Here is a 9,745-nt window from a genome sequence, read left to right as displayed (position 1 = left end):
TAGAAGAAGGAAGAGGAGGTTGAGGAGGGCTCCCAACAGTCGGCTTTGGTGCTTTACGGGCACATTTTTTTTAATCTCAAGCTTCTCCAATCTCCCCACATAACTGTACTCCATCATCCCCAGTATCATCCTGGTAAAAGCAAATTCAACACACCACCCTGCTCTCATGCCCGCATGTCCACCCTTGGCCTGCTGCAATGTTCCAGTGAAGCCCAACACAAACTGGAGGAGCAGCACCTCTTCTCCCGATTAGGCACTTTACAGCTTCAGACTTAACATTGAGTTCAACAACTTCAAGAACTCTCTCTTTCGTCTTTACCACTTTGTAATCCATTTTAAAATTTTTATTATTTATTTATTTATTCATTTTAATTTTATTTTTTATCCCTTTTCCCCAACCACCCCCCTCCCCCCAACAGGGCCATTTATCACTTGTTTTTATGTTGTGCTTTCACAGAGCGCTGACCCTTGTTCCGCTATTAGTACAGTCTGCTATCTTACCTTTATGCCACTATCAGCACCTCCTTTAGTCTTTAACACTATTGTTAGCACTCCCTTTGTCTTGTGTCCATGACATCTTTATCAATCTCTCCTGAGTGCCCACCTATCCCTGACCTTCTATTTTGCTCCACCTGCTTCACCCCCTCTTGAACAGTATAAAATCCATTACATTTCCACTTCTCATTAGCTCTGAAGAAGAGGTATCCAGACTCAAAATGTTAACTCTGTTTCTCTCTCCACAGATGCTGCCAGGCCTGCTGAGTTTTTCCAGCATTTTCTGTTTTTATCATCCTGGTAAACCTCCTCCGTATCCTTTCCAAGGCCCTGAGGTGCCCAGAAATGCACAGCATACTCCATCTGAGGCCAAACCACTGATTTGCAAAGGTTTAACATGACGTCTTTGCTTTTGAATTCAATGGCCCTATATACAAAGCCAAGTATCCCATATGTTTTCTGAGCCACCTTATCAACTTGGACTGCCAAAATCAAAGATTTCTGAACGTGCACCCCCGGATCCATCTGCTTTTGCACCCACCTCAAAATTACACCATTTAGATTATACTGACTCGCCTTGTTGTTTTTCCTATATTGTGTCACTTCACACTAATTTGCATTAAGTTGCATCTGCCATGTGTCTGCATACTTCACTGGTATATTTATATCCTCCTGGAGTCTACTGCTATCCTGCTCACTATTTACTGCATTTCCAAAAGTTGTATCATCTTCAATATTCAAAATTCATACTCAAATCCAAGTCATTTATATATAACAAGATAAGTAATGGTCCTAATACTGAAGCCTGGGGTCACCACTATGTACATCTCTCCAGTCAGGAAAACATTAATTCACCACACTCTAGCCCAGATTTACGCTCCCGGGTTGGGTGCACAGGGACAGGAGAATTCCTCTGCGAACCTGACCTTTAAAATGGCTACCCACAGGTCAGATATTCGTTCTGGGTGGTGGGAGGGTGGTGGGGGGTGGGGGGGCGGGGCGAGTGGTGTGCAGGTTGGGCAGAAGTCCTGCCTCTGTGCTCCTGTATTGTGTTGAAGTAAATAGAAATAAAGAATAAAACAAAAAAAAATCCCTCCAGCATTCACCCCCCCACACTCACCTCCTCACACACTCCTTATGCCCCATCCATGCCAACCTATGCGACCTCATGCCCCAATCATCCCCATGGCCCCATGCCCCCTATGCCACCCTGTGCACCCTATCAACCCCTATAGTGCCTCATACCCTCTATAGCCCCACATCCTCATGGCCCTTTAGAGACCCCATGTTACTTAGTGCCAACTCATGCCAATCTGTGCCCCTGTGCATCACCATTTGTCCTTACTCCCTCCATGCCAATGAACCTAGTATCATTTGACAACTCATTGATAGCTTTGATAGTTCATTGACAGCTTGACAGTTCTTTGACAGTTCCTTAACAGCTTGACAGTTCTTTGGCAGCTGGACAGTTATTTGACAGTTCTTTGATAGCTGGTCAGTTCTTATCTTGTCAATTCTTGGACAGTTCCTTGACTGCTGGACAACCCTTTGAAAGCAGACAGTTCTTTGACAGTTGCTTGGCAACTTCACAGTTCCAATCATTTTGTGCATAAAAAGTGCTAATCATGTTCACTTTCAACAATCTCAAAGGGTGACTTATGTCTCTCAAAGGGATACCTTACCTCTCCAAAGAGAATGAATCCACCAAGCTCAGACCTCCACTTATCTATTTTAATCTATACACTTCAGGTTACACACTCCTGACCTACCAAAATCCCACTTCAATGGAGGCAGCTGGTAATTTAAGTGATACCTCCGTAAACCACACATATGTGAGCCCCAGCCCGACTCCACTTACACTATGTCCCTTTATTCCTACAATGGTAGGAACTTTCCACCCCAGTTGGTATAGGGTGTTATGGCGGGCATGGCAAAAAGGCCAAAGGTCAGTTTTATGCCTTCACGAAACTATTTTGCGATCATCTATTCTGCCCATCAATGGCGGGATGCCTTTCCTGCCGTCCAATGTTGGGAACCTAATTTGAATGCATTTGCATCTCATCATTTTACCTGCTCGCCATAACCATAACCCCACGTCAAATTTACCACACACATCAGTGGGAAAACCCACTGGCCCAGGACATGTCTGGAGAAGTGTGACGTGCAGAAGTCAAGACTGACCGTTAGGGCCTTAATCACATCTCAGCCATCCAAGGAGCAGAAGATGCTGGAGGCCTACAGCCACTGGACCTGGAGGAACACGTGCATTGCATGCTGGGTGAATTCTCATGGACATGATTCTGCCGCAAAGCAGCTCACAGAAGGTGGGAGGTCTCCATTGATGTCCGGGGTCTGCTTTAGAACATCACAGTCTTGGCCATGGGCTTCTATGGATGATCTCTAAGGTGGGGGAGAGGAAGATCTGGCTGTGAGTGGGAGAGGAATGTAAACTGGTGGGGGCTGGGTAGGAGAGAAAGGTCTAGGTTTGACTGGAAGGGGAAGGTGTACTGGGGGGGCAAGGTTGGGAGGGGGGGAAGGAGTAGGAGTAGAGGAGGGTGTAACAGGAGAGAATGCAGCAACTATAGAGGTAGGTATAAAGGGGGAGGAGGGTTTAAGGGAAGGAGTTCGGGGGGGAAGGACATCAGAGGGAGGAAAGACTTTGGGGGTGGAAGGAAGGACTTTGAAGGGAAGAAGGACTTTGGAAGGGGGAAGGAGCCTGGGGGATGAAGGAGTTTGGGGGGTAGTCTCTGGGGAGGAAGGAGATTGGAGGGGGGAAGGAGTCCAAGGGGAGGAAGGAGATATTAAGGGTGGAGATGGGAGTAAGGGTGGAGGAATGTCCAGGTGAACGTGCACGGGTGGAGTCTGTGGAGTCAATAACTGCTTTTTGGGGAGCAAAATGAGGGTGGGCATGATAGGAGGGAATGGTGAGTATGAGAGGTGGCAGAGTGAACCGGAAGGATGGGGGGGCTGAAGGTGCACTGGTAGTGGTGGAAGGGGCAGTGATGGTGGTGGGTGGGGACACACTAGAGTCTATGATAAAGGACGTAATGACAGAGCATTAGAAATGCATAATATAATCAAGCAGAGTCAGTATGGCTTCATGAAGGGGAAGTCATGCCTGACAAATTTATTAGAATTAGAATTCTTTGAAGAGGTAAAAAGCAGGATAGATAAAGGGGAACCAGTAAATGTAATATATTGGGCTTCCAAAAGACATTCGATAAAGTACCACACATAAGGCTACTTAATAAGATAAGAGCCCAAGGTGTAGGGAATAGAATATTAGCATGGATAAAGGATTGGCTAACTAATAGAAAACAGAGAGTTGGGATAATGGGGGCATTTTCAGGATGACAACCTGTAACTAGTGGAGTGCCACAGGGATCAGTGCTGGGGCCATAATTATTCACAATATTTATAAATGATTTAGATCAGGGAAGTGAATGTACTATTGCCAAGTTTGCGGTTGACACAAAAATAGATGGGAAGGCAAGTGTTGAGGATGACACAAAGAGCCTACAGAGGGATATAGACAGGTTAAGAGAATAGGCAAAAGCTTGGTAGATGGAGTATAGTATGGGAAAATATGAGGTTATGCACTTTGGCAGGAAGAATAGAGGAGCTGAATACTACTTAAATGGAGAAAGACCACAGAAAGCTGCAGCACAGAGGGATTGGGGGTCCTCGTGCATGAATCACAAAAAGCTAAAAACAGGTTCAGTAGGTAATAGGAAAGGAAAATGGAATGTTGGCCTTTATTTCAAACGGAACAGAGTATAAAAATAGGGAAGTCTTGTTAAAACTGTACAAGGCACTAGTTTAGACCACACCTAAAATACTATGAACAGTTTTGGTTCCCTGATCTAAGGAAAGATATACTGGCATTGGAGGCAATCCAGAGAAGGTTCACTAGGTTGATCCCGGGTGTGGAGGGATTTTCTCATGAGGAGAGGTTGAGTAGGTTGGGTCTGAACTCATTGGAGTTTAGAAGAATTAGAGGCAACCTTATTGAAACATATACGATTCTTAGGGGGCTTGACAGGGTAGATGCTGAGGGCTTGTTTCCCCTTGTGGGAGAGTCTAGGACCAAAGGGCATAATCTCAAAGTAAGGGGTCGCCTATTTAAGACAGAGATGAGGAGGATTTTTTTCTCTCAGAGGGTAGTGAATCTGTGGAATTCTCTACTGCAGAAAGTTGTAGAGGCTGGGTTGTTAAGTATATTTAAGGCTGAGATAGACAAATTTTTAATCAGTAAGGGAATCAAGGATTATGGGTCAAAGGCAGGAAAGTGGAGTTGAGGACTATCAGATCGGCTATGATCTCATTGAATGGCGGAACTGACTCGATGGGCCGAATGGCCTACTCTGCTCTCACATCGTATGGTCTTATGTTCTTATGTCTTGGAGGCAGGCATGGACCCTGAGGGCAAGAAGGAGGAGGTTGGAGAGGTCAATGTGAATGGGGCTGGGATTCTCAGGAAGGTAGGGAATGCACATGTTCATCTGGATATCCTGGAAAGAAAGGGGTTCTGGTCAGGAGGTGGCAGTGGGGAGGTGGAAGGTGATGCCAGGGGGTCAATAGTGATATGGGAATGGACGTGGGTGAATGGGCAAGGGAGGGAGGATTGGGGAGTTAAGAAGAAACTTAACGACTACCATGGCTGTCGAAATCAGAAGTGAGCGGAGCCTCGTGTTGGACGGGCACAGGTGCTGCATGGGAGTGCGATCATTGGGTGGGCGGAGATGCGGTCAGCTCAGATGGACAACTGAAAGTGAACCCCAGCAGGCAGCATTGAAAATGCTTGGGACAGTGAGATGAGTGTAATGGAGGAAGCGCGTGTGTAGCAGAATGCTTGCACAAGGTTCCGAAAGACCCTGCCACACACACATTTCTTCCCCCAGAAGCACTCATGGACTGGCTGCATATAGCTGGACTACTAGTGGGTGCGGGGTGGTGGGGGGTTAGATGCAGAGGGAGGACTTGCGAAGCCTGTAAATGAAGCTGAAAGACTTGAATATTATTCAGCAAAAGTGAATATATCCTTGGATTATAAACTGACAAAATGTATCCACCCGTGCATCTACTTGTGATCAGAAATTCTTAACTTTTCTAGGCCTACCATTTCTTCCAGGTGCTGCCCTGACATCTGCAGGAGGGTTGAATACAGCCTGCGCAATGGTTGGCCCTGTTGCCTCTGATGACTTCAGCGTGCATCCTCTGGAAAGCCAAGGCCTTGAGGAGCCCGGCTTGCTTTGGCTGTCCTCCTGTGGGCCAATTGCTCCCTCTGTGGTGACAGAGGATGAGCTTGAGGGGGTCATAGACAAATGGGGCTCAGAGGGAGAAGACAGCCTCTGAGATTCCTGAGTGGATGACCCAGGGGTGTCCAGCTGCTGCTCCTCCTCCTTTCAGGTGCCTGTGGGCCCAAGCCTGGCTCCTTGAGGTGAAGGAGCATCTGGAGGGACATCGCGGTGCCTTGTTTCCCACTTGTCTTTCCACTGCAGGAACTCACCAATGGCTACCACGGTAGAGCGCAGGCATGGCTATGGTGTGGCTGTGGGTACCTGCATGGGCCCCAGTTCTGCCTGTCTTTTTGTGGGGAATGTAGAACATTCCTTGTTTCTGTCCTACTCAGGCCCCCTGCCACAACTCTTTTCCGGTACAATGATGACTATATCGGTGCCACTTCATGCTCTCATCTGGACCCGGAAAAATGTATTGATTTTGCTTTCAATTTCAACCACTCCCTCACCATCACTTGGTCAATCTCGGACACTTCCTTTCCCTTCCTTGACTTCTCTGTCTCCATTTTCGTTGATAGACTGTGTACCACTATTCATTACAAACCCACCAACTCCCACAGCTACCTCGACTACAGCTCCTCACACCCTGCTTCCTGTAAGGACTCCATCCCACTCTTTCAGTTCCTTCGCCTCCATCGCATCTGTACCGATGGTGCCACCTTCCAAAACGGCACTTCTGACATATCTTCCTTTTTCCTTAACCGAGATTTCCCACCCATTGTGGTTGACAGGGCCCTCAACCATGTCCGACCCATCTCCTGTGCCTCTGCCCTCACCCCTTCGCCTCCTTCCTAGAACCATGATAGGTTCCCTCTTGTCCTCACTTTTCACTCCTCTGCATTCAAAGAATCATCCTCCGCCATTTCCGCCAACTCCAGCATGATGCCACCACCAAACACATCTTACCCTCACCCCCCCATCAGCAATCCGTAGGGACCATTCCCTCCGTGACACCCTGGCCCCCTCCTCCATCATCCCGAATTCCTCATCCCCTTCCCATGGCAACTTCACATGCAATCGCAGAAGGTGCAACACCTGCCCCTTTACCTCCTCACCGACCAAGGGCCCAAATACTCCTTTCAGGTGAAGCAGCACTTCCCTTGCACCTCCTTCAATTTGATCTACTGTATTCACTGCTCCCAATGTGGTCTCCTCTACATTAGGGATAGTAAACGTAGACTGGGTGACCGCTTTACGGAACACCTTTGCTCAGTCTGCAAGCATGGCCCTGACCTCCCTGTCGCTTGCCATTTCAACACTCCACCCTGCTCTCATGCCCACATGTCTGTCCTTGGCCTGCTGCGTTGTTCCAGTGAAGCTGAACACAAACTGGAGGAGCAACACCTCACCTTCCTTTAGGCACTTTACACACTTCTGGGCATAACATTGAGTTCAACAACTCCAGACCATGAACTCTCTCCTCCATCTCTACTCCTTTTTTGATCATTTTTTAAATTTCAATTTTAATTTTAATTTTTATTTGTATTCTTATTTATTTTATTTTATTTTTTTAATTCATTCATTCTTTTTTTAATCCTTTTCCCCAACCCCCCACCCCCACAGGGCCATTTGTCACTTGTTTCTATGTTGTGCTTTCACAGAGCAGTCACACTTGTTCTGCTGTTAATACATTCTGCCACTATCGGCAGCTTCTTTAGACCATACCACTACCATTAACACTCCCTTTGTCTTGTATCCCTGACATCTTTGTCAATCTCTCCTTAGCTCCCACCTGTCCCAGACCTTGATTCTTGCTTCACCTGCTACATCCCTTCTTAAACAGTATAAAACCCATCATATTTCTACTTCTCTTTAGCTCTGAAGAAGTCATATGGACTTGAAATGTTGACTCTGTTTCTCTCTCCACAGGTGCTGCCAAATGTGGTGAGCTTTTCCAGAATTTTATGTTTTTATTGCATCCTATCTAGACTGGGTGTCTTTATAACATCGAACAATGCCAACCTATTTAGCAGGTCCTTTCCATCTATTTTTATCCTATCCAATCCTTCATCTACTGTGACATCAACTTCATCCTGTTGTTTAATCAAGACAGTTACAAAGTACTGCCATGCCTTATGCCCACAATGGAAGATTTCCTTTTTTGTCCCTAATAGTCCCACCTACGCAATGTTTTAATATTTTATATGGTTATAAAAGATTTTTGTGTTCGCTTTTATATTAGCCATTAATCTTTCCTGTTAGGACATAGAGATAGTTTAAGTAAGTTATATTGTTATTTATGGGCATTAGGAAAGAGCTTTAGTTCTAAAGTTTAAGTTTGATTTGTATTTCTGTATCTGTGTGTTAAGAAAGGTCAATTTGAGTTTTTTGTTTCACTTTAAAAAGGTGCTTACATTTCTAATGAGAGTTTACGACTTAAGAAGTTAAACAATCAAGGGTAGAAGAATTGGACTGTTGCCTAGCAACAGGGGCCCAGAGAGGCAGGTCCTTCCCACAGACACACGGACACAACAGCTAGAAACAGCAGTTTGATTTTGGAAGCTGTTTGAGTGCAGTTGGTTTTGAAAGTAGCTGCCAGGAGAGACTAGGGCAAAGGGGACAGATAGCCAGTCCCAAGCTAAAGAAAAGACCCCAAAATCCAGGGGAGTGGAACAAGAGAAAGTCCCAAACAGACCTTCTAGTCAAAGGAAGGGCAGGAACCTAGAAAAGCTCCTGTTAAGTGAAGTTAAGAATGAGAGGCAGGGAGAAAGGCTCCAAGCTTCAGATTTAAAGAGACAAAAGCTGAGTAAAGCAGATTTAAAGTCAGAACAGCTTGCAAGAGGCAAAAAGGCCCAAGGAGGCAACTGAAGGTCTGTAACTCTTGGCTATGGGCATGTGAAGAAGTGTGTACTGTTGACAGATGAATCAGTGAGAGAGAGTGCATGAAAGACAGCTTGAATGCATGGGGTGAACCAGGGAAGAGGAACATCAGAAGGAGAGTTCGAAACCCTGGAGGTGAACCCTTGCGGAAGGCACCTGAGAGAAAGTGTCGGTTTGGGAGAAGATTCTAAGGCAAGTTCTTGAAGAATGGAGATTGGAAACCCTTGTGTGAAAGATGAAGTGCAGTGAGACCAGTTGGCTCACGGTGTGACAAGCATCTGGGTGGGGGGGGTTGTTGAGGAGAGATCCATAGCATCTGTTGGAGGTGGCATCTGTCACTTGGTTTCAGAGTGTGGTGTGCCTGACCACAGGTCGCCATAGGTTTACATAGACTGTGCATTTACTGTGAACATTAAAGTATAAGATAGCTTTTGTAACTTGTGTTATCCTTACAAACCTGTATATATCTGTAAAGGTACAGTTGTGGGTGAAGGAGTATTGTAATATAGTTCATGTTTTCTTGTTGAATGAATGTTTTATTCTTTTGTTAAAAGTTTATCAGCTGATTCCTGTGACTCTGTTCAGTAGCCCCTCCCCATGTATCTAAACAAACAAATAAAAGTTAGGATCTATCACGTTGGGTTCCATCCTGGGATCAGGCCTGTCCAGTGGTAATCTCAGCTGGGGATTGTAACACTCCTCATACTCCCTCTTTGTCCCTATTATATTATTTTTCAATTTCCCCCTGCACTCCCTGCATTATCCTGGGTTTTCTACTGTGTTCTCTGCATGGATCATACAATGGTTACAGCACAAAAAGAGGCCATTTGGCCCATCATGTCCATACCCGGTTTCCACAAGAGTAAGAGTTCCAGTCCCCTGCCTTGTCCCATAACCCTGCAAATGTTCTGTCTTCAGATAATTGTCCAATTGCCTTTTGAAAGCCCCATTTGTATTTGCCTCCACAAGATAGTGCATACCAGGTCCTAACCACTCACCACATAAAAAAGCTTTTCCTCATGTCCTGCCAATCACCTTAAATTAGTGTCCTCTGGTTCTTGCCGCTTCAGCCAATGGGAACTGTCATGAAACTAACTTTTTTTCATAACATTTTTCTGGTTTATTACTTA

This window comes from Cetorhinus maximus, chromosome 2 (genome assembly GCF_964194155.1).
Source record: "Cetorhinus maximus chromosome 2, sCetMax3.hap1.1, whole genome shotgun sequence".
NCBI classification, from domain to species: domain Eukaryota; kingdom Metazoa; phylum Chordata; class Chondrichthyes; order Lamniformes; family Cetorhinidae; genus Cetorhinus; species Cetorhinus maximus.
Note: the sequence above shows the minus strand (reverse complement) of the source record.